Genomic DNA, 20,375 nt, shown 5'->3' with positions numbered 1-20,375 from the left:
TGGCGGCTGGGGACAAGCCTGTGACATGGCATGGGACCCCTCGTGCCCCGGGCGCGGGCTCTTCCAGCTGCATCTCTCCAGCTCCCAGGGTGCCAGTGCCCTGTGGAGTGAGAAAGGCTGGCATAGTCAGAGTGCCCCAACTCCTGGATCCACCGTGACTGTCCCAAGAGGTCACGGGGGCAAGGAAGTGGTCGCGTAACTAGGGAGACGAGGCACAGCTTGCCTTCGGCCACAGGTGGGGAACTGGGATCCCGCCACTTCAGAGCCCCGGCTTCCAGCCAGTTCCAAAGACACGGTCACAGCTGGTCCCCACCAGAGAGGTCCTCATGTTCTTCCCGGAGAGGACGGCCACACGTAAAGGGGCCTGGGGGTACCATGCACAGCAGCTTGTGCTCAATGGTGTCACCAGAGGTGGCCCACTGCAGCGTGGAGGAGGGCTCAGGGTGATCAAGGGAAACGGAGGGAGAGACCAGGAGTGGCCCGACAGGACAAGAGTGGAGGCAGAGGCCTGGAGCCTACCCCAGGTTCCGCTGCCCCTTCCCCGGGAGGGGCCTGTCGCATTCCCCCCGAGCATCTCTGCGGTCGGTAAGTGAGGGTACTAGAACTGAGGAACCACCAGGTCTATCCTTCCATACTACAGACCCCGGATTCTGGACTGGGGAGTGGAGAGGCTGGAAGAAGTCCTTTCTTTCTTTCTTTCTTTCTTTCTTTCTTTCTTTCTTTCTTTCTTTCTTTCTTTCTTTCTTTCTTTCTTCTTTCTTTCTTTCTTTCTTTCTTTCTTTCTTTCTTTCTTCTTTCTTTCTTTCTTTCTTTTTCTTTCTTTCTTTCTTTCTTTTTTTTAAGATTTTATTTATTTATTCATGAGAGACACACAGAGAAAGAGAGGCAGAGACACAGGCAGAGGGAGAAGCAGGCTCCATGCAGGGAGCCTGATACAGGACTTGATCCTGGGACTCCAGGATCACGCCCAGGGCTGAAGGCAGCGCTAAGCTGTTGAGCCACCCAGGGACCCCCAGGAGAAGTCCTTTCAAGGGAGAAGGAGCCAGCAGAGCATGCACAGCTCTGGCTGCTGCTCAGCCTTCCCAGGTGTACCAGCTTCCTCATCACCCCCACCCCACCCCACCCCCAGCCAGCACTAGCACCCTGGCTCTCTGCAGGAGGCAACAAGGCACACTGGGAGATAAGGAGAGTCTCTGGAGGCAGAGAGTTCGGCCTCCACCTTCTGCCTCTACTTACTGTGGGGAAAGACATTTTGCGTCTGGAAGCTCCGCTGTCTTGGGAGTGTTATGGGGGCGAACAAAGCCTGCGTGAATAAAGTAAATGAAACACCACACGGTAGAGTCTAGACAAGAAGTAGCCCAGAGAAATCTTCTTTCCTTTCTTTCTACCCTAATCTTACTGCAGTGCAAACCTCCTGGAGAGAAAACCCACGGGTTCTTTAAATGTACCCCAAATACCAAAGAGTGAATATGAAAGAAGTCTGGATCTTGCACGGGGAAGACCTGGCTTCTGACCCTTTTCTACCTGTAAGGGCAGGGCGAGGTACACGGTCTCTGGGCCTCTGACACCTCACCTGTAAAACGGGGCTGGCAATGCTTCCTTCCCGGGGCGTGGGAGACTGGACACACGAGTCTCCGCGAACCAGAAAGCTGCCTACGGCGACGCTGCGTAAGAAATGGCCCCAGAACCAGTTTCTCACATGGTCCTGACAGGAAGGGAGCTGTCCTGAAACCCCGGATGAATTTAAATCATCGCGAATGTCTAATCCAAGGCAGCCAGGGTGCCACCGGAGGTGCTTTCCTTGCCAGAACTCCAGCAAATACTTTTTGACGCGGCAAAGGGGCCGGGATGGTGTGAGGCAGGACGTTTGCAGGTGATGGGATGCTGCCAGTGGGGGCCCGGCTCCCTCCGGGGGCTGAAGGTGCCTGATGCAGCGCTCCTGGGCCCCTTGCCAGTGTTTGTTCTGCACACACCAGCAGGACCTCCTGCCTCCTCCCAGGGTCACGTTAGGTGGTGGTGGGATTATTACCTGCCTGTCAGGTAGCTGAGAGCGGGAGGTACAGAGGCCAAGAGACAGGTCCCCGGAGAAGCTGCCAGCCCCAGCAGCTGGCCCCCGAGGTCCGGAACGCCCAGGGCCCAACGGAAAGCATCCTGCTTCCTCTCCTGACTCGCTGAGCAAACACAGGAGGGTAGCAGGTGCCCGGGGCGGCTGGCCAAGCCGTGCCTCTGCCCGCCGCCGCCCCCTCCTCCTCCTGCCAGGCCAGCCTGGCCCTGGTCCCACTCTCACTGCCCAAGTGGTGGGCAGGGGACGGGCACCGTAGGCCGGGAGTGGGGGCTTCCCTCTGCGGCCTCCTGGCGGGGTGAAAACCCCACACGCCCAGTGGCTCTGGCAACCTGCAGGTCTTTGTACATATTTCGGGGAGCTGAGGTGGATACCTGCAAACAGCTAACGCCTTCAGTGGAAACCCATCAAGACATTCCAGGGAGGCCACTGACCCAAAAGGTCTCATCCAGACACACCACAGGCCCTAGAGGGGGTGTCGGATAACCTGTTCACAATGTGTGAGCCAAGCATCTGCTCTTGGGGGACCCGGGGGTGGGCAGATTTCCTCATGGACTGGGTGAAGGGCTTGGGCCGGGGCCTGTGGAGATCCCTGCGGACTGTGATGGGGTTGAAAGGTGGTCTTTGCTGTCAGACGGCCCTGGATATTGCCATTCGTGCTGCTACCTTCTTGGCTGTGGGGTCCTGGTAACTCTTTGAGCAGTTTCTTCATCTTCAAGGTGGGGAGGGCAAATTTTCCTTCCAGAGCCTTGCAGTGAGAATCAAGTGAGAATGGCCAAGAAGTGCCAAGTGCAGAGCAAGCGCCCCAAACAGTGGGGCTGCAAGACGCTTCTCACCCATGGTAAGTTCTTAAAAGGATAATCTGTGTTAAATCGTTTTCCTTCTGAGGAATACAATAGGCTGGCTTTGGGGCTTGGGACCCAAAAGACTAGCTGGATCAACAGAGACTCACTGATTCCTCATCTTCTTACATAAAACTAGGACCTTAGCTACTCCACCCCCAACACACTCAAATTCTCTCTCTCTGATTCACTGTCTCGATCTCTCTATGCATATACAGCTAAAAGCACCTCTGCTCCTATAGGAAACCAAACAAATGGGGGAATAGTATTGATCCCAGTCCATCACACAGATTCTGGGAAGAGCTAGCAGTAAGCTGGAGGTTCACAGAGGGCTTTCCTAATGGTTTCTCCCTATCAGATTGTACAGACACTCAACAAGGATCAGATGTGCCAAGGAATGCAAGCAATACTATGGCAACCCCTGCCCTAGCAGGTTGCAAGTCACCTAACAGTTATTATTGATATTCTCACTGTATCTACCACCAAAAATATGGTGTGTAACAACAAAAGTTCAGTGGCATAGACACGAAGTATCTGTGCATCTGGGTGGCCAGGCAGGCGGCTCTGATGATCTTGGTGGGGCTCACTCAGGGATCTGGGAGTTCGCCAGTCGTCTAAGAGTTGCTCCAGAGCACCTTGGTTATGTTCTCTGTCTCTCCTCCTCCCCCTGGAACCAGAAAGATGGCCCAGAAATGTTCTTCCTTGGTCCAAGGAACGGAGGTCCAACAGTGTAAACGGAAACTCTCCTTCAGAGCTTTCTCTGCAGTATATCTGTAACTGCTTGCGTTGGGTAAGGCAAGTCACAAAATCGAGCCCGGCATCAGAGATATAGGGGATGGGTGAAGAGTTGGGGCCATTCATGCAGTCAATTCACCACATCATTAAAATGAGGAGACATATAATTGCATCACTTATACAGTTACTGAGTGAAGTGCCCCAGTCAGGATTTGAACTCAGGTCACTTGGGATTGTGCTAAGCCCCACACCACTGCCACTAGAGCACAGACACAGAAGCGAGGCAGGGACCATTTGCAACGCCAAGAGAGCGACCCTGATGCCACAACTGAGCCCTGGCAGGGATACTTCAGTGGATCTTAGATATGGATGGCCCTGGTGAGTGCAGAGAACACCTGCCTTGCCCAAGAACAGACTCACAGGCCGAGAACTAACACAGGTCTGGTGACCAAACTCTCTTCTTTACCCAATACAGAATGAGGGCAAACAGCAAGGAGTTAGGGGGATCCCTGGGTGGCTCAGCGGTTTAGCACTGCCTTCGGCCCAGGGCGTGATCCTGACGTCCTGGGATTGAGTCCCACATCGGGTTCCTTGGATGGAGCCTGCTTCTCCCTCTGCCTGTGTCTCTGCTTCTCTCTCTCTCTCTCTTTTTGTGTTTTTCATGAATAAATAAATATTAAAAAAAAAAACAGCAAGGAGTTAAAAGAGCTGGAATCAACTGGCAGCCCTATTTGGGGGAAAGAGTGAATTACGCAGTCGCACAGAAAGGAACGCAATCTTCTGAGCTCCCTAAACGCAGGATAAAGGTCAAGCAAAGGTTCCATATTAGTTGTCCTCGTGCTTGTTTCGGCAGCACATATACTATAAAAATAATTGTCTTCCCCCGCTCCCCACCCCAAAACATCCTCAATTTTACTGGGGATGAGGACATGCAACAATAAACCAACCCTGCACAGGGTCTGCAGCTCTGCTGTCCCTGCTGGGTTGAGACCAGAAAGAAAAGGCCAAACAGGGATCGGAGTGGGTATCCAACATCAGTTTCAGTGGTTTTGGGCGGGGGGCTCTGGAGCTGAGATTTGTCATAAACGCCCCCAGGAGACTCTGATACGGTTACTCCTTGGATCACACTTCGAACCCCTTCTCCCCAAGACAGATGAAGGAGTGTGGCTGTCAAATCACCCCATGCCCTTCGGAGCCCATGTGCGCCCCAGGCTACAGGGCACTCAGGCTACAGTGGGGAGACATAGGATTATGTGCAACACGCGTGCACACACGCATATACCCCCCACGTACTCATCACATGCACGTGAGCCCAAGCAAGAGTGGGGGCGGGATCTGTAGTTAGAGCAGCTGACAGTGCTTCACACCCCACACAGCTAGCACTGTCTCCGGGCTCTGCACACAGACAGCACCGCATCTCTGCCTCCCCATAATCCGAGGCAGGGGGTATTTTTATCGCTTATCATTTTCAGGTGAGAAAAATAAGGCCCAGAGACGTTGAAGTGTCCAAGTCCCAGGGCTAGCACGCTGCGGAGTCCAGATGTGTCAGCAGACACTGCGACTCCAGGGCCCATGTTCTCGCCCACCGGCTGCGGACCCACAGCAGCATTAATCCGGCCTGGAGGTGCTGCTTGCCACCAGATGCTCCAGCCCACCCTGTGAGCGCCCTTGTAACGACGGGAGCAAAGTTCCTGAACTTGCCCTGTGGCCCCAGCACCTTAGAGCAAAACCATTAAGATCATTAAGTCCTCTCTCGGATGCCTTTGTGCCGGGAAATGGCTTCGTCACATCAACTCCCATTTTTTCCGCCCACCTCCTCGTGCCAGCTTCCCATCTAACACGGGGTGCCATGCAGAAGGCGGCTACCCCGGGACCTACGGTGTGCACCAGGCAAGGAAGATGCCAGCCTTCAGTCTCCACAGCCTTGCTAGGGCTACTCATGCCCCCACCCCATTTTTGCAGACAAGGAACTGAAGGAGCCTCAGAGAGGTTAGGCAACTGGCCCACGGCCCCACAGCCAGCCCGAGGGCCAGTCCGGTATTTGAACGTCAGTCTCGCCTAGTCTAGAGCTGGATCTCTCACCTTCTCCGAAGCGTGATTCACGTGCCTGTGTCAAGGCCTTTGGGGCCTGAACAAAATGTCAACACCCAGTGTGAAAAACGTGATGACCATCTTTACTGAAGGGAAAGGAACTTAATGCGGGGGAGGGGGGGTGCTCGAAGTGGGAATAGGAAATATGCTGCTTCCCAGCAGAGGGGCATTCTGAAGGCAAGGAGATGCTGTTTGGAAGGCACGTTCCAAGGAGGGGTTGGCTGCCTGCAGTCCATGCCTGGGGCTGCTAGGGAGGCCTCCGGGCTGCGTGCTGGCTCTGGCTCTGCCTCTACAGAATGTTCTCTGCGGACGTGGCTTTTGAGGATGAGGATGGGCGTCCTGCCAGCAGCTGACAGGACACACTCTCTGGCAAGCTTCCCTAGGATGGGATAAGGAAGTTTTGTTTTTCGCTTTTTTTTTTTTCCTTCCTACTCCATGTTTCTCCAGCTTGGGGGAAAAATCGAAGAAAGGACAAACTGAGCCTCCTTCTCCTCGCAAAGAAGAACTTACAAGTGGAAAAACTAACAGACTGAAAATGAAATTCTAAAGAAAATATCATTTCCCATCCGGGCCTGCGCAAGGACCTCCAGTGGCATAGAACAACTGCCCACCTGGTGTGGGGACGGCAGCATTTGGAGGGGTCCTCCTTGTGCGGGAAGGGATACCGGACTGAGGATGAGGAGTCCTGGGGAATCTGCACCCAAGGGCATGCAGCGGGGTTCCCTGCGATGACGACTCCACTCCTGGTCATTTCACCTGGGACGTCGCTCTTACCACGGCCACCAGCCCCATGTCCCTGTGATTATTCAGTGTGAGAATGAGGAGGAAAGCCTTGAACACGGTAAAGTCCTGCTGCACGTGTGAAATGTTAAAAATAGTCACTGCGAACTCCTGTGATAATGTTAATGATCTTCACCCAGGGACAAAGGGCTGTTCTCCCTCTGATGAGTGGAGCACAATGGCAGCTCTAGAGAGAGGGGGCACAGCTTAGGGGACACGATGCTGTGGGCTCCAGCACCCAACTGCGGGAGTGGGAAATCGGGCTCTGCTACTAACTAGCTTGTGACCTTGGGCAAGTCACTTGCTTTGTCTGTGCCTGTCCCTTCACCCATAAAATATGAGAATACTCATACTCCCAACTCCAAGCCTTGTTGTGATTATTAAATAATCTGATCTGTGATGATCAAAACACAGCCCGTATGTGTTAGCTATTATAAAATTAGCGACAGCGATACTACATTATAAATAGTAAAATATTATTCACCAGCGTTTGGGCCATCTTCAAACTCACTCTGTGTAGCTCCTGCAAATATAAATGCTGTTTTATATTTGGAAAAAGTGTGGTAAAAATACTTTTGAGATGCTTTACAATCTTAGAGACATTCATTTTAAAATAGTGCAAAAGTGAGTCCACTGAATACTCACTGAAGAGGTATTTTAATGAGCACCGCAGGCACCATGCCTAATATGGTGGGCAGGCCCTCATGCCCTGTCACCCTCCTCCTGCCTTCTGGACGTCCCATGACTAGATGGCAAGCATGGGTGCTGGGTGTCATGTCCACGGCCCCGCATGAGGAGCAGGGGGAAAGGTGAGACTACCGCACTTACGGTCTGGTGGGGGGCAGGCCCTGTGCAACACAGTGCTCAGCGGCGGGGCCTCCAGGGATTCCATCGAGGCTGCACGTGAGCCCGGCCCTCCCTGCAGCACTGGGACAGCTGCGGCATGCAAGGGGCAAGAGCAGGAGGCAGGTGCACAGCCTGGAGACACATGGGTGTTCCTGGCTGAGGAGTCTGCCTCTGACTCGGTGGGAACAGGACCCCCAGAGAGGCCTGTCACCGGGAAGTGGGTGACACAGATGAAACCGAGCTCCAGAAGGTACATTAGACAGCACTGTGGAGGACGGGAGGACGGGTAGGCAGCGGCAGGCCTGGAGTTGGGGAGACCCCCTAGGAGGTTTAGAAACAGCATCATGGGGTCTGACATTGGGAGCCAAACCACACATTGTGGTGGAAAATCCACTAAGTGGTGACTCGTGGAGGCGGCCACAGGAGAGGTGAACGGTTTGTCAGGTGCTGGAACCGCCTCACTGGGCAGAGTCCAGGGGAGCTGAGCTGGAGAAAGACACACATCTGAGACTTGAGGGTTTCCTGGGGAGAAGCACACATTCTGGAAGTCAGAACAGAAGGGTCTGGAACCTGTGCTCCCCAAGCACTGTATCTGCATGAGCTTTCTACAACTGTACAAACAAATCACTACAGACGCGGTGGCTTCATATTTTTTTAAAAGATTTTATTTATTTATTCATGAGAGACACACAGAGAGGCAGAGACATAGGCAGAGGGAGAAGCAGCCTTCCCGTGGGGAACCCGATGTGGGGCTCGATCCCAGGACCCCGGGATCACGCCCTGAGCGGAGGGCAGACGCTCAACCACTGAGCCACCCAGATGCCCCAACACGGTGACTTCAAATACACACATGCACTGTCTCAGTCTCCAGGTCAGACGTGCCACAGCTGGGGCCTCCATCCCAGCTTCTGTGGGCTGGATTCAAGGTGTTGGCTCTTAACTGGGAGACTGTGGGGAGGACCGTCTTCCAAGCTCAGTCATCCACGCCCTTGGATGAATTTGGTCTCCTGTGGTTGAGGATTGAGGGTCCTTTTCCTTGCTGGCAGTCAGCAGGGGCCACCTTTCTACCTCCGGTCCTCATGCCTGGGTCCCTACATGCGGGAACTAGCAGCACACTAAACCCTCCTCACACTGGAGGCTGATTCCTCTTGGGGAAGGGGGGAGCCGATCTCTCTGATCCCAATAAAGAAAGTTGTCTGCATCATCCAGAATAATCTCTACATGGGCCCACTGCTTAGTCACCTTAATGCCATCTGCAAAGGCCCCTCTGTCAGGTAAAGTAACGATTTCATAGGCATTGCCCCAGAGATTTGGGTGTGGGCATTGGGGGTGGGGGGTGTACTATTCTGGCTGGCAGAGCTTCTCTGCTTCTCTACAGGAAACCTGTAAAATAAATAATAAGGTGTGGGGACCATCATCATAAATGGGAGCCCTGGGTTCTAAGAAACCGGGAAGAGGCCCACTGCCCAGCCTCAGAGAGCAGGTGTGGGGAAAGAGAGGAATATCAGGAAAGACTCCCCAGAAGAAAAATGAGATTATCCAATGGAACCTAAAGATGAGTGAAAGTGAACGCAAGTGTCACCATCAGAGGTGCTTAGCCTCCAGACTCAGAATGACATGTTCGGGAGAGGCCAGAAGCTACACTGAACTCCAACGAAGTTGGTCTAAGATGTGGGCAGCAGGAGCCAGCCTCCCTGAACTCGAAGATCCGCTGTCACCCTCCCTTCCCCCGGTGGGACGATTCTGCAAGAACCTTCCAAGAGCAACAAAGTGCACCTTCAGGGAAGAAACCCCACCATGCAAGGGAAATGAGCTAAGTGAATCTGCATGCGCTGGTTGAGGAAGAGGTATGCGACACAGGAAATGAAAATGACAAGCAGACCACTATGCGTAATGGGTTTCCAATTTCCGCCCCTCGTGCCCCCAAAAAGAAAGTGATTGCTTGTGACAGTGCAGGGGTTTAACAGAAGCCAACTGGTAAATATTCAAGAATTGTGCAAACTGGATTTTAAACCTTTAATCGCCATGGTGGGATCTCACCCCTCAGACGTCGGCAAACCTACAATCCGGGGCTTTCTTTCCTTCCTAAGAGTCTGAACAGCCCACCACTGGGTTTGCATAAACGACCGAACTGATAATAGGGATTATCTCAGGAAGAGGTGGGAGGTGTTTCACTCCCCCGTTTGTTAATTTTTAAAATTGGTGCAATTACAGCCTTTTTCATAGTTCTTCATTATTTTCCAGATATTTAAAAAGTAATGAATGTAAAACGCACCCCAGCTTGCTGGGATCCCCATTCTCAGGGCTCTCTCGCGGCTGCAGCATCATCCCCTGCGCACAGTGGCCCCCCGGTAACGGGCCGCTCATCACTGACGACGCTGCTGGGCACCGGGCGGCCCAGGCCAGCCAGACGGCGGAGGCCCCCGGGGAGGCTGGGCACGCTTCCTTGGGAGAAGACCTCCATCAGCTGCAGTCTGAGCCTCGGCCCTCATGCCTCATCTGCTACAATCATTATGAATCATACTCGGAATGTCAGGCAACTAGGAGAGCGTCTCCGGGGCCCGCCGGCCCTTCCCCCTGTGCCGTCACAGCCAGAGAATGTTCAGGGGGCGGAGGGGTGGGGGCTGAACTGCAGGCAGCAACACCAACTCATCGCTCAGCCGATGTCAGGCTTTCTCATGTGTAACGTCCTGGCTAACACACTCACCACGGCCCACGGAGCGTGGACGTGGGAAGGGGGGCTACTGTCCAGCAGGCTGGCCGGAGGCCCGACGGTGGCCTGGCCAAGGCTCCCCGCAGCAGACACTCCCTGGTGTGGCCGGATTTCACTGCTGTCACCACCTGGAGCACAGATTTTTTCCACCTGGAACATTCTGGCCTCTATCCCCCGGGGCATTGCTCCAAGGCTCCCTTTCCCTCTGTGACCTCTCAGCACGACGAACACGCAGGCTAGCACTCCGTGGAGCAGGGAAGGCGTCATCACACGGAGCAGCGAACCTGCCGTCACTGGTGGGGCCGGACATGCCATCATACGGATCAGTGAACGCCAACATGACACGGTGTCCCGAAGAGGGTCGGCCGAGAGCCAGGCTGCAGGGGTTCCTGGGGGCTTCGGGGAGCCTAATGGTGGAGACAGAAGCACAGATGGACAAGCTGCTCCCTTCCACGGGAGAGCCTCTGTCCACCCCCAGCCAGGTGCCTGGCATAGAGCAGCTGATCGTGATGTGACTGCAGATCCGTGGGCCGTTTTATCTGAATGTTTACGGCACTTGTATCTTTCCTTATCATAGCCTCCTGCCCTGGAAACAATCTCCATCCTGCCCCCGTTTCCCAGAAGGTAGCCCTTTCTCCACATCGCTGGGATGCTCAAGCAGCGGGCTCATGAATTCTCTGCACGTGCTACAGTTCCTCCAGCCACTCCCACGCTCTGCGACATTAAAGCCATTTCTGGTTTTTCGCTCTTACAAATACCACGACGGCCAACATCTTTGTGCATAAGCACAACGGGATTCTGAAAAGTAACTGAAAAAAAAAATCTACCTATTTTTGATCGTTATGTTAATCTCATACGACAGTTAACCCGCGGCTTGGTCAGGTGTGGCATCATCCCTGACACATGGAGAAATGAGAACACTCGTGACCCGGCTCCTGTCTGCCGGGTGACAGGCCAAGGCTGGCTGCCAACATAAATGAGGGAGTCGGGGTCCAGGTTTTAGCCATTCATGCTAAAAAGTGAAGGAGAAGGCGGCTGACACATTCTTACTATATTATGAACGAGACGGCTGAATTCAGGGGTCTCGTGAACCTTCCCACCACCTCTCCTACCCACCACCATCACCACAGCCCCAGAACACTGAAAGGTCTCTTTGGCATGGCCCGGGAGAAATCCACACACAAAGTTTGGAAAAACAGCACTCTGAGAGCTTGATATAATAGGGTCAAGAGGCCTTAACTCAGGACAGGGACATCTGGATTTGAGATTTGCCAAGTTTGTTTCGGACTCTCCAAAATTCCTTCGACCTGTCTGAGTCTCTATTTTTCCACCTAGAGGCAGTAGGGTGATGACCAGAAGATCTCTGGGGTCCCCTTTCTGATGTTCTCTGAGGCTCTAGAACCCAAGCAGAAGGGAGCTGCCAACCCAGGAAAGGCAGGAGCCTGGTGGTCTCACCTGGACCAGGAAGCTGGACCCTTTGGATGCAAGGCCCCATAGTACTGGAGCTCTGATGCTGGAAGCTACCATGGTCTGGGCCAGGACAGCGGCTTCGTGTCACCTGTGTGGCTTGTTGAATTATAAGTGTCCTGAGGGCAGGGCATGGTAGGACTCCTCTTCGTCTCCCTTACAACACCAGTGATGTGGTGAGTTAGGTAGGAGAATTCATTCTGTATCCTTTGTGACAGCAAACAAACAAACAAAACTGAACGTGATCTAAAAGATACCAGCAAAGGGCAAGTTAACATAAATCATGATTCAGCTATGACAGTGAGCCATTATGCTTATGACCGAGAGCTGTCCTTAATAACATAGAGAGATGTCCACCACATATTCTCCTGGGGTAAATTAATTACAGGACCACACGGATGGATGTGTGTGGCCAAGCATGCCCATGAGGGGTATATATGTGCTGTCTTCGGAAACCTCTGGGTCTTGGGAATTTAGGTAAACTTTTAAACTTTACCCTTTGTCCTTTTCTGACTTACTTAGTTTTTTTTTTTTCATAATTAATAAGCATTCCTACCTAGTAGTATCTAAGGTAGGGAATGGCAAACCACAGCCTTTGGGCCAAATCTCCCCACCACCCGCGTTTGTTGGGCCCATGAACTAAGAATGCTTTGGAGATTTTTTAGTGGCTGGGGGAAAAAAAAATCTGAAGATTTCAGTGTGCAAAAATGAGGCTTTATTGAAGCACAGTCATAACCAGTTGCTATGTATTGTCCATGGCTGTATTTGTGTTATAATGGCACAGCGCGGCAGCCACAGAGACCACACAGGCCCCATGGCCTTAAATATTTGCTCTCTGGCCCTTTGCATAAACAATCTGGAGACCCTGGTGTAAGACCTCACCAGCTCTGGAACCCTGTGCAAGAACCCTGCCCCAGAATGGCAGCTCCCCAGGTTTCTGTGGCTCACACTTGACTGCCATACAGAGTCAATCCTCACTACTGTCAGGATTCCGAATTGTGAATTTGCCTACTTGCTAAAATTTATCTGTAACCCTAAGTACATGGCCCTTTCCCAGTCATTTTCAGATATTTCCAGGGCGGCAAAAAAAAAAAAAAATTGAGCTGTCCGACTTGCATGTTCTCCGCTGAGGTTGGACAAGGTGACACTCTACTCCTGTCTCAGCTCTCGTACGATAAAGAAGTCTCTTTTCTGAGGTCAATGTGGTGCCACGTTTTCCTCATTTTCGCTTCTTTTCTGGGTGGTTTTGCTGTTGAAAAGGGCCTCTAAGCCCAGGGCCTTACTACTGTGTTCCTGAGCAGAGACACAATGATGTGCCTCCTGGAGGAAAGATGTGTGTGAGATAAGCTTCATTCAGACTATGAGTTACACTGCTTTTGGCCGTGAGTTAGTTCAATGCTCACGAATCAACAATATGTATCAAAGATAGTGCCTTTGATCAGAAACGCACATAAAACAGTTAATGGGGCAGCCCAGGTGGCTCAGCGGTTTAACGCTGCCTTCAGCCCAGGGCATGATCCTGGAGACCCGGGATCGAGTCCCACGTTAGGCTCCCTGCATGGAGCCTGCTTCTCCCTCTGCCTGTGTCTCTGTGCTCCGCGCCGCACCCCCCCTCCCCGTGTCATTCATGAATAAATAAATAAAATCTAAAAACAAAAACAAAAACAAAAAACCCCACAATGTTATATATTGACTGGTCAGTGAAAATGTTGTGGCCAGAGGCCCCCAGACCCTAACCCTCTACTTCCCCCTGGGGCGATGATTCAGAATTCACTAATTCAGTGTCTGCCTCCACTTTATACAACATAACTATGGCAACTAATGAGAATCAATTATACTTGCTTTCACAATTCATCCTATCACCACCACCTTAATTCCCACCAAACTATGAGTTCCTTGGGGCCAGGGACTGTGACTTGCTCCTATCTGTACCTGGGACACCATGACAGGATATGCCAGGCACCCTTTCACCTACCCCATGGTGAGGCCAGGGCAGAATAGAAAGGACTTACGCTCCCCTGCATGCTCCCCACGTCTCCAGCCTCCCCTCCACCAGGTGACAGCACAAAGTGGCTGTTGAACCTCACAATCCTCTTTTAGAGAATGGGGATCATACGGCACCTGCCTTGGTTTGTTGAGGGGACTCAGTGAGCCAGCACACGTGAGCACTTGGCTCCTGGGCCCCTGTGAGCAGCCAGTGAGCTCTTATTACTGGAGAAACTTCAGGGGTCCCTTTTTCTTTCTCAGGAAACTGTCACTATGCTTGACCACATTCTACCGAAAAACCCCTTTCCACACATTGAACCCAAGCCTTCTTGTAGATTCTGCTGAGTTCTCGGTAGAAACCTCTAAAAAGGAAAAGCAAGTAGCCACACAGTCCAGTAGGAACCATCATGAACTTGTCAATCCATCAACACTTTTGGGCAAAGCACTGCGACAGACACAGAAAGAGACAGACCTCTCCCTAATCCCATCCCCAAATATCAAACATGTAGCCTTTGAAGACAAATATACAGAAAAGATCCATTACCCTGTAAGGTGAAGCTACTTAGAAAAGAGTAGGGGGAATATAATTCTACAGTGTGTTCATAAACCCAAACTTACTTGTATGCAACCCTAAAGCAAGGTATTTATGGCAGAAGGGCTCACCAAGTTTATGGTGCCCCTTCTAGAGCTCATGTACACCTGGGGAGCGGTCACCCAGACAGGGACCACATCTCGCACCTGTTCGCTTCCGAGGAGGGACGATGTGCTCAGTTCTCATCAAAAGCATGCAAGGGGAGTGACTGCATGCCACTTCCAGGACGAGGTGTTTAGGAAGGTGTCCCTCTGTACCTCCTTGTCCCTCCTCTGCCAGCTGGGTAGATTTCAAGGTCGTTGAAAGGATGGCAGACGACGAGCATGGAACACACTTGGGTCTTCCAATCGCTGCAGAGGAGATGCCACCCACTGACCAGGAACATCCCCCGGGGGCTGTTCTGTGAATAAGAAATAGGCATTTTTTTGCACTGAGCTACTAAAATCCTAAGGATCTAGATTTGTTACAGGATCTAGATTTACTTGAAAGGAACAGTCTCACCTTTTTTTTTTTTTTAAAAAAAAAAAAAACAAAAACCTTGACAAGGCTACACTGCTAGTAAGGTGTTATTCCCACTAGGTGCTTAGAAAGTTTCTGAAGCCTAAGACCCAGATGCTGACATGCTAAGAGCTCTCTAAGTGCTCTGAGAGTCCAGATGAAGAAGGGTTCAAGGAAAATACTCTGAAAAACACAAAGCACTCTAGAAATAACCAAGTTGCATTTGTCATCAGCTTCCCTGTCCACATTCCCTTTGCCTAGCCAGGTTCAGTCCTTCTAGAATTTCATTTCCTGTGGAAGCAAAGAAAGCAAACGTGGTCATAGACACAGCTAATGATTCTCAAAGCCTTATAACTTTGAAATGGGCTAAAAAAAAAAAAAGTCTATCCCTTCCACCCCCCTCAGTCTGCACCTCTCCACCCCCATGTCCTGGGTTTAGTTTATTATGAGCACTGCTCATGGCCAGAAGTGGTGCTTCACAGAAGCCAAAGCAATTATCAGAAATGAGTACTAGATGTGACAGGGAAGCCAGATGTGCAGACAGGGGCATTTCAAGGTCCTCATTTCCCTGCTCACAATTAGTCAACTTCTAGCAGAGATGAGAAGCTGAGGCTTTCACAGACTAGGGACCTTCTCTGGCAGCTCCAATGAGGAAGGGCTGCTTTTGCACCAGCACAGAACCCTACAAGGTGTTCATGGATTCAAAACACTAGCTAACCTTCTGCTCAGAGCTGAGGACAATTCCCAGAGAAAAGAAACCTAGTCTGTCCAGCTAATCCCCTTGCATTTGAGGTGTACCTACTATGTGCATCAGGCGGTGACACACATATACTTCCGACCCACACATTTTCAAGGGTCCACCATCCCGCCAGTTCCCATTCTTCAGAGCAGCTGTGATAGTCCAAACCATGTGCGTCTGTATGTCTGTCTTTCCCACAAGAAGGTAAAGGTCTTTGAATCTGTGTGACCCCAGATTTTTCACAGGTTCTCAGGATGTGTTGCTTGAACTGAATTGAACCAAGTGAAGGAAGGAAGGAAGGTAGGATACTGGAATACAAAAATGAACAAAATGCTTTTCCTAAAAGCCCAAGGTCATGATTGTAGATTAATATTGAGGGTGGACAGATAAGTAATCACAGTGAGTCTGAGGACATCAGATGTGTAAACTAAAGAAGTAACGGAGAAGCCATTAGCTCTAGCAGGAGCAGTCTCCCCGCAACGAGTAGGCATGAATTCGGACCATCTGATTCATTACACATTCCACAGCAACCTGGCCCGCCTCACCACAGCACCCCCTGCACATTATTATAACCTTTGTTCATCATCTGTCCCCTTCAAAGACAAAATTCCCCAAGGAGCAGAGACTGCTCTGTTGAGGCCTCTTTCTTTAAGTTGCATGTGGCTACCTTCCTGTCACATCCTCTGATTAGCAGGAGGGAGAGAGAGATTAAGTACTGATCTCTCTTCTTATACAGGACTCTAATCGTATCATGGGGCCCCGCACTCACGACCCCATCTAAACCAAAACACCTCCCAAAGAGCCCATCTCCAAATGCTGTCACTTTGGGGGTTAGGGCTTCACCATATGAATTTTTGGGGAGGGGGACACAATTCAGTCCATAAGACAACCCTCCAAAAGATTCTCTTGTTAAGCAGAAGCAAATCTTTTTTTTTTTTTTATAAATAAATCTTTTTTTTTTAATTTTTATTTATTTATGATAGTCACACAGAGAGAGAGAGAGAGAGAGAGAGAGAGAGGCAGAGACATAGGCAGAGGGAGAAGCAGGCTCCATGCACCGGGAGCCCGATGGAGCCCAATGTGGGATTCGATCCTGGGTCTCCAGGACCGCGCCCTGGGCCAAAGGCAAGCGCCAAACCGCTGCGCCACCCAGGGATCCCAGCAGAAGCAAATCTTATCCAGACACTGAGTACCTCCAATGCCTACAAAGCATTAGTGTTTTATGTGGAGAAAACAAATAAGAATTACCTGCTCTCAAGGCACTTCTGGTCTAAGGAGGGTCTCTACACATAAGAGGCCCCTGCACCCATAAGAAAGAATGGGCCATAGGCAAAGGACAGGAAGTTCACAAGAGAGTCAAAGAGGTCACAACAAGAAAACACAGCTGTGCCCTTTGATTAGCTTTTATTATAGAGGAGGTGATGTCTGAGATGAAATCAGAAGACCCTCTTTCATTCACCACTGACTGACCACCTTCTCTTGCTTACAAGGCTCCAGGCTATAAGCTGCAGATGTAGCCAGGAATGGAACAGATAAACCAGCAGCCTCTACGGAAATGAATTTTGGTTCCTGCTATAGGTGTGGGATCCTTCAAGGTGGGATGGATCATGCAACACTTCTCAGCACCCCTCATCCCAAGCACAGTACCTCATCCCGAGGACATTAAGTAGAGGCTTAATGACATAGCTTGTCAAATAACAAGCAAAAAAGACCTCTCCAAAGTCAGTTTTTATCATCAGAATTAATTAATTTGTATTCCCTAAAGAATGGCCAGGATAGTGTCTCTCTAAATGCCAGAGGCTCACTCACGGATGATTAAGGAGAGCCAGTGGCTCCAGGAGTCCCAGAAACCTGAGCCATCAAAGCCACCATGATGCCGTTCTTGAGCCAACAGAGGGCAAACAGGACTGGACTGGCCTCTTGATGACGACTCATCACCCAAATCCCAGGTCTTGATGACAGGTTCAATCCTGTAAAAATTGAATCTGGTGAAGAAGCTGTGTTGCTGCCCACGGCGCTACAGGTCTTGGGGGAGGGCTGGTGACTGCCACCCCCCCATCAATTATGAGTGCCATGGTGGAAGACCTCTCATAGCTGACAAGGCCAAGGCAACAATGCAAGGTCATAGAAACAGCTGTTGCATTCAGTAAAAGGAGGCTGCCCTCAGCTACCTCAAGTGAGAATTGAGTCAGGACACAGTTTAAGGTACGTCTCTGCTCTGTGGATCCTTGATGAGCAGAATGTCCAAAGAAACTTCCACCAGAGTCCAGAAAAGCAGTTGTACAGGGCGCCAGCTTGAACAAAGTGTAACATCTACTTTTGGGTTCCTCTCAATCTCTCTCAACATTTAGTGAGAGATTGTTGCTATTCAGCCTTGAAAGCACTTTCCCCTTTTCAGTGGACTTTCCTGAAATCATGCCTTTTGAGCTATGGTTCTTACCCAACTCTACTTCCTGTGCCAGAATCTTACTGACAAGAAATTTAAAAGGAACTGGGTGCCAAAATACGCAGTGCAACACTTGTTTTTATTTTCAGCAACCTAAAACATTTTATACTAATATTTATCCTGACATTAATTTAATAATAAAATATTTTATACTAAAATATTGCATATTTTTAGTTCACGTAAAAGTAGGATGCTGGGGCACCTGGGTGGCTCAGTGGTTGAGCGTCTGCCTTTGGCTCAGGTCGTGATCCTGGGGTCCTGGGATCGAGTCCCACATCAGGCTCAGCCTGCTTCTCCTTATGCCTATGCCTCTGCCTCTGTGTCTCTCATAAATAAATAAATACATACATACATACATACTCTTAAAAAAAAAGTAGGATGCTATAGTGTGGCTTCCCCTTGGTCATTTCAAACAATGAAGACATTTGTCTGCATATTTATGCTTACACTGCTCACATCCACACACAATTCATCAGAATTGGCACAACCATTGCTTTTGTCAGATTTGCCAAGTGTTAGATTTTTTAAAATGTATTTCTTAAAACATCATCTTACATTGTTTTATACACACACACACACACACACACACACACACACACACGGAGGCTGTCCCCAACTTAACGATGGTTTGACTTAACGATTTTTCAACTTCACGGATGGTGTGAAAGTGACATGTGTAGACTAGAAAGTGTACTTGTAATTTTGCACTTGGATCTTTTCCCAGGCTAGGGACATACGGCATGAGCCTCTCTTGTGGTGTTGGGCAGCAGCCACAGCTCCCAGTCAGCTAGCAATCACAAAGGTCAACGGTCAACAACTGATACACTGACAACCATTCTGTTTGTCACTTTCAGTAGAGCAGTCAATAAATTACATGAGATATCCAACACTTTATTATCAAACCAGCTGTCCATCAGATGATTTTGCCCAACTAGAGGCTAACAATGGAAGTGTTCTGAGGACGTTTAAGGCAGGCTAACCTAAGCTACGGTATTCAGGAGGTAGGTTGGGTATATTGCACACATTTTTGACTTAAGGTATTTCAATTTAACAATCATTTTATTTAAGATTTTATTTATCTGAGCGTGAGAGAGAGATCACAAGCGGGGAGGGGATGGGTAGAGTGAGAAGCAGACTCCCCACTGAGCAGGGAGCCCGATGTGGGACTCAATCCTAGAACCTGAGATCATGACCTGAGCCGAAGGCAGCTTCTTAACCAACTGAACCCCCCAAGCGCCCTCAACTTAATGACAGTTTTATGCGGATATAACCCAAACCTAAGTCGAGACAGAGCTGTATACACACATACACACATCTATTTTAAAAACATCCCAGAGCTCTGGTAAAAGTCTTAATGTCTTCAGACAAAAAAAAGTCTCACAGGTCAATTAACATTTGCCCTTTGAGTACAATGTGATAGGGAGGACCTAAAAAAACAATTAAAGGGGACTAATAAGAATTTCTGGGAGAATGGTACCTGTATCTTACCCTGGACTTACACACACACACACACACACACACACACACACACACACACACACACATGTTTTAAAAGGCTGAGATACTTTGTTATGTGATGGTTTTATTTTAACTAAAACCATTTCTGATCACAGAATTTCTGAAAATTGTCTCTTTTTTTTACCATATTTGCTGGAAGAGGATTATTCTTTTTGTTGAAAGACTGAACTTTTCCCCTTCTTTTCCATAGCTTTTGGTTGAAAAAAAAAAGTTTCTACTAATGAAGTAAGCAGACCTCTAATATTTTATATGCTTTTCAGCTGTGTAATTTAATATTGGGATACTTCATTATTAGCTTATGTCATTGATAAAGTGGTGATGTGTATGAATATTAGTTCAACCATATATTTATAATGTCTGGGAATATGTGGCTATAATGGCTGTGGGAGAAATTATTTGGCAGTGTTCACTTGCTTGCAAAAACCTAGTGCAAGAGCTTAACTATCTAAATGCATATTGAAATGAAAAGAACACACAGAGTGGACTTAGCTTCTGGCTTCTAGACAAACCTGTGGGTTTCACGCCCCCATCCCACAGTGAGCTCCTAAACTTCACTGGGTAGCTAGAAGGAGCAACAGCATAAAGTGTGAGAGAGTGCTCAGCATTTTGCCCAGCACAGTGAGGGCTGAATAAGGCATCTATATATTCTATATTTACTAATATCACCATCATTATAATAATTACCGAGAGAACCATCCACGGAAACGCTATGTCAGAACAAAGCAAAGAACCTGGAGCATAAAAGTGAGGCTCACATTTAAAAGCTGCAAGAAGTCATGGGACAGCCCAGTGAGCAGAAGGAAACAAACAGAAAACCATTCTGGAGAATGAACCCAAGAGTAAGAGGCAGGCAAGGGGCATGGGACAGTTCTTGCAGAAGCTAAACCAGTGAACACACTGGAGATTCCAGGGCACCCCTTTTTGCATCAGTTTCCTCCCTGATAAATTGGAACAATGTTACCTGGTAGTGGGGTGATTACACTAATCAACTTCTAATAGCCAGTAGCACACAGCAGAGCTTCCAGAGATGTTAGTTTTGTTCTTGCTTCTCCCTTCTTGA

At 49.7% G+C, this 20,375-nt stretch overlaps 1 long non-coding RNA gene across 7 annotated transcripts in view; it reads right to left on the bottom strand.

Moving 5' to 3' along the window:
* The window catches only part of LOC129502410 (uncharacterized), a 234,571-nt gene that overhangs the window by 47,364 nt on the left and 166,832 nt on the right, over positions 1-20,375 (bottom strand). For 5 of the 7 annotated variants that reach the window (XR_008662959.1, XR_008662958.1, XR_008662955.1 and 2 more), the window contains 3 exons: positions 14,261-14,514; positions 11,525-11,743; positions 8,004-10,476 (listed from right to left, as the gene is read on the bottom strand). This is a non-coding gene — a long non-coding RNA (uncharacterized LOC129502410). Of the gene's footprint in view, positions 1-8,003; positions 10,477-11,524; positions 11,744-14,260; positions 14,515-20,375 lie in introns of those variants that run through there. The other 2 variants (XR_008662960.1, XR_008662962.1) reach the window with 1 other exon arrangement.

Source organism: Nyctereutes procyonoides, unplaced genomic scaffold (assembly GCF_905146905.1).
Source record: "Nyctereutes procyonoides isolate TBG_1078 unplaced genomic scaffold, NYPRO_anot_genome, whole genome shotgun sequence".
In the NCBI taxonomy this organism is placed as follows: Eukaryota; Metazoa; Chordata; class Mammalia; order Carnivora; family Canidae; genus Nyctereutes; species Nyctereutes procyonoides.
Note: the sequence above shows the minus strand (reverse complement) of the source record. Positions and strands in the feature narration are given on the sequence as shown.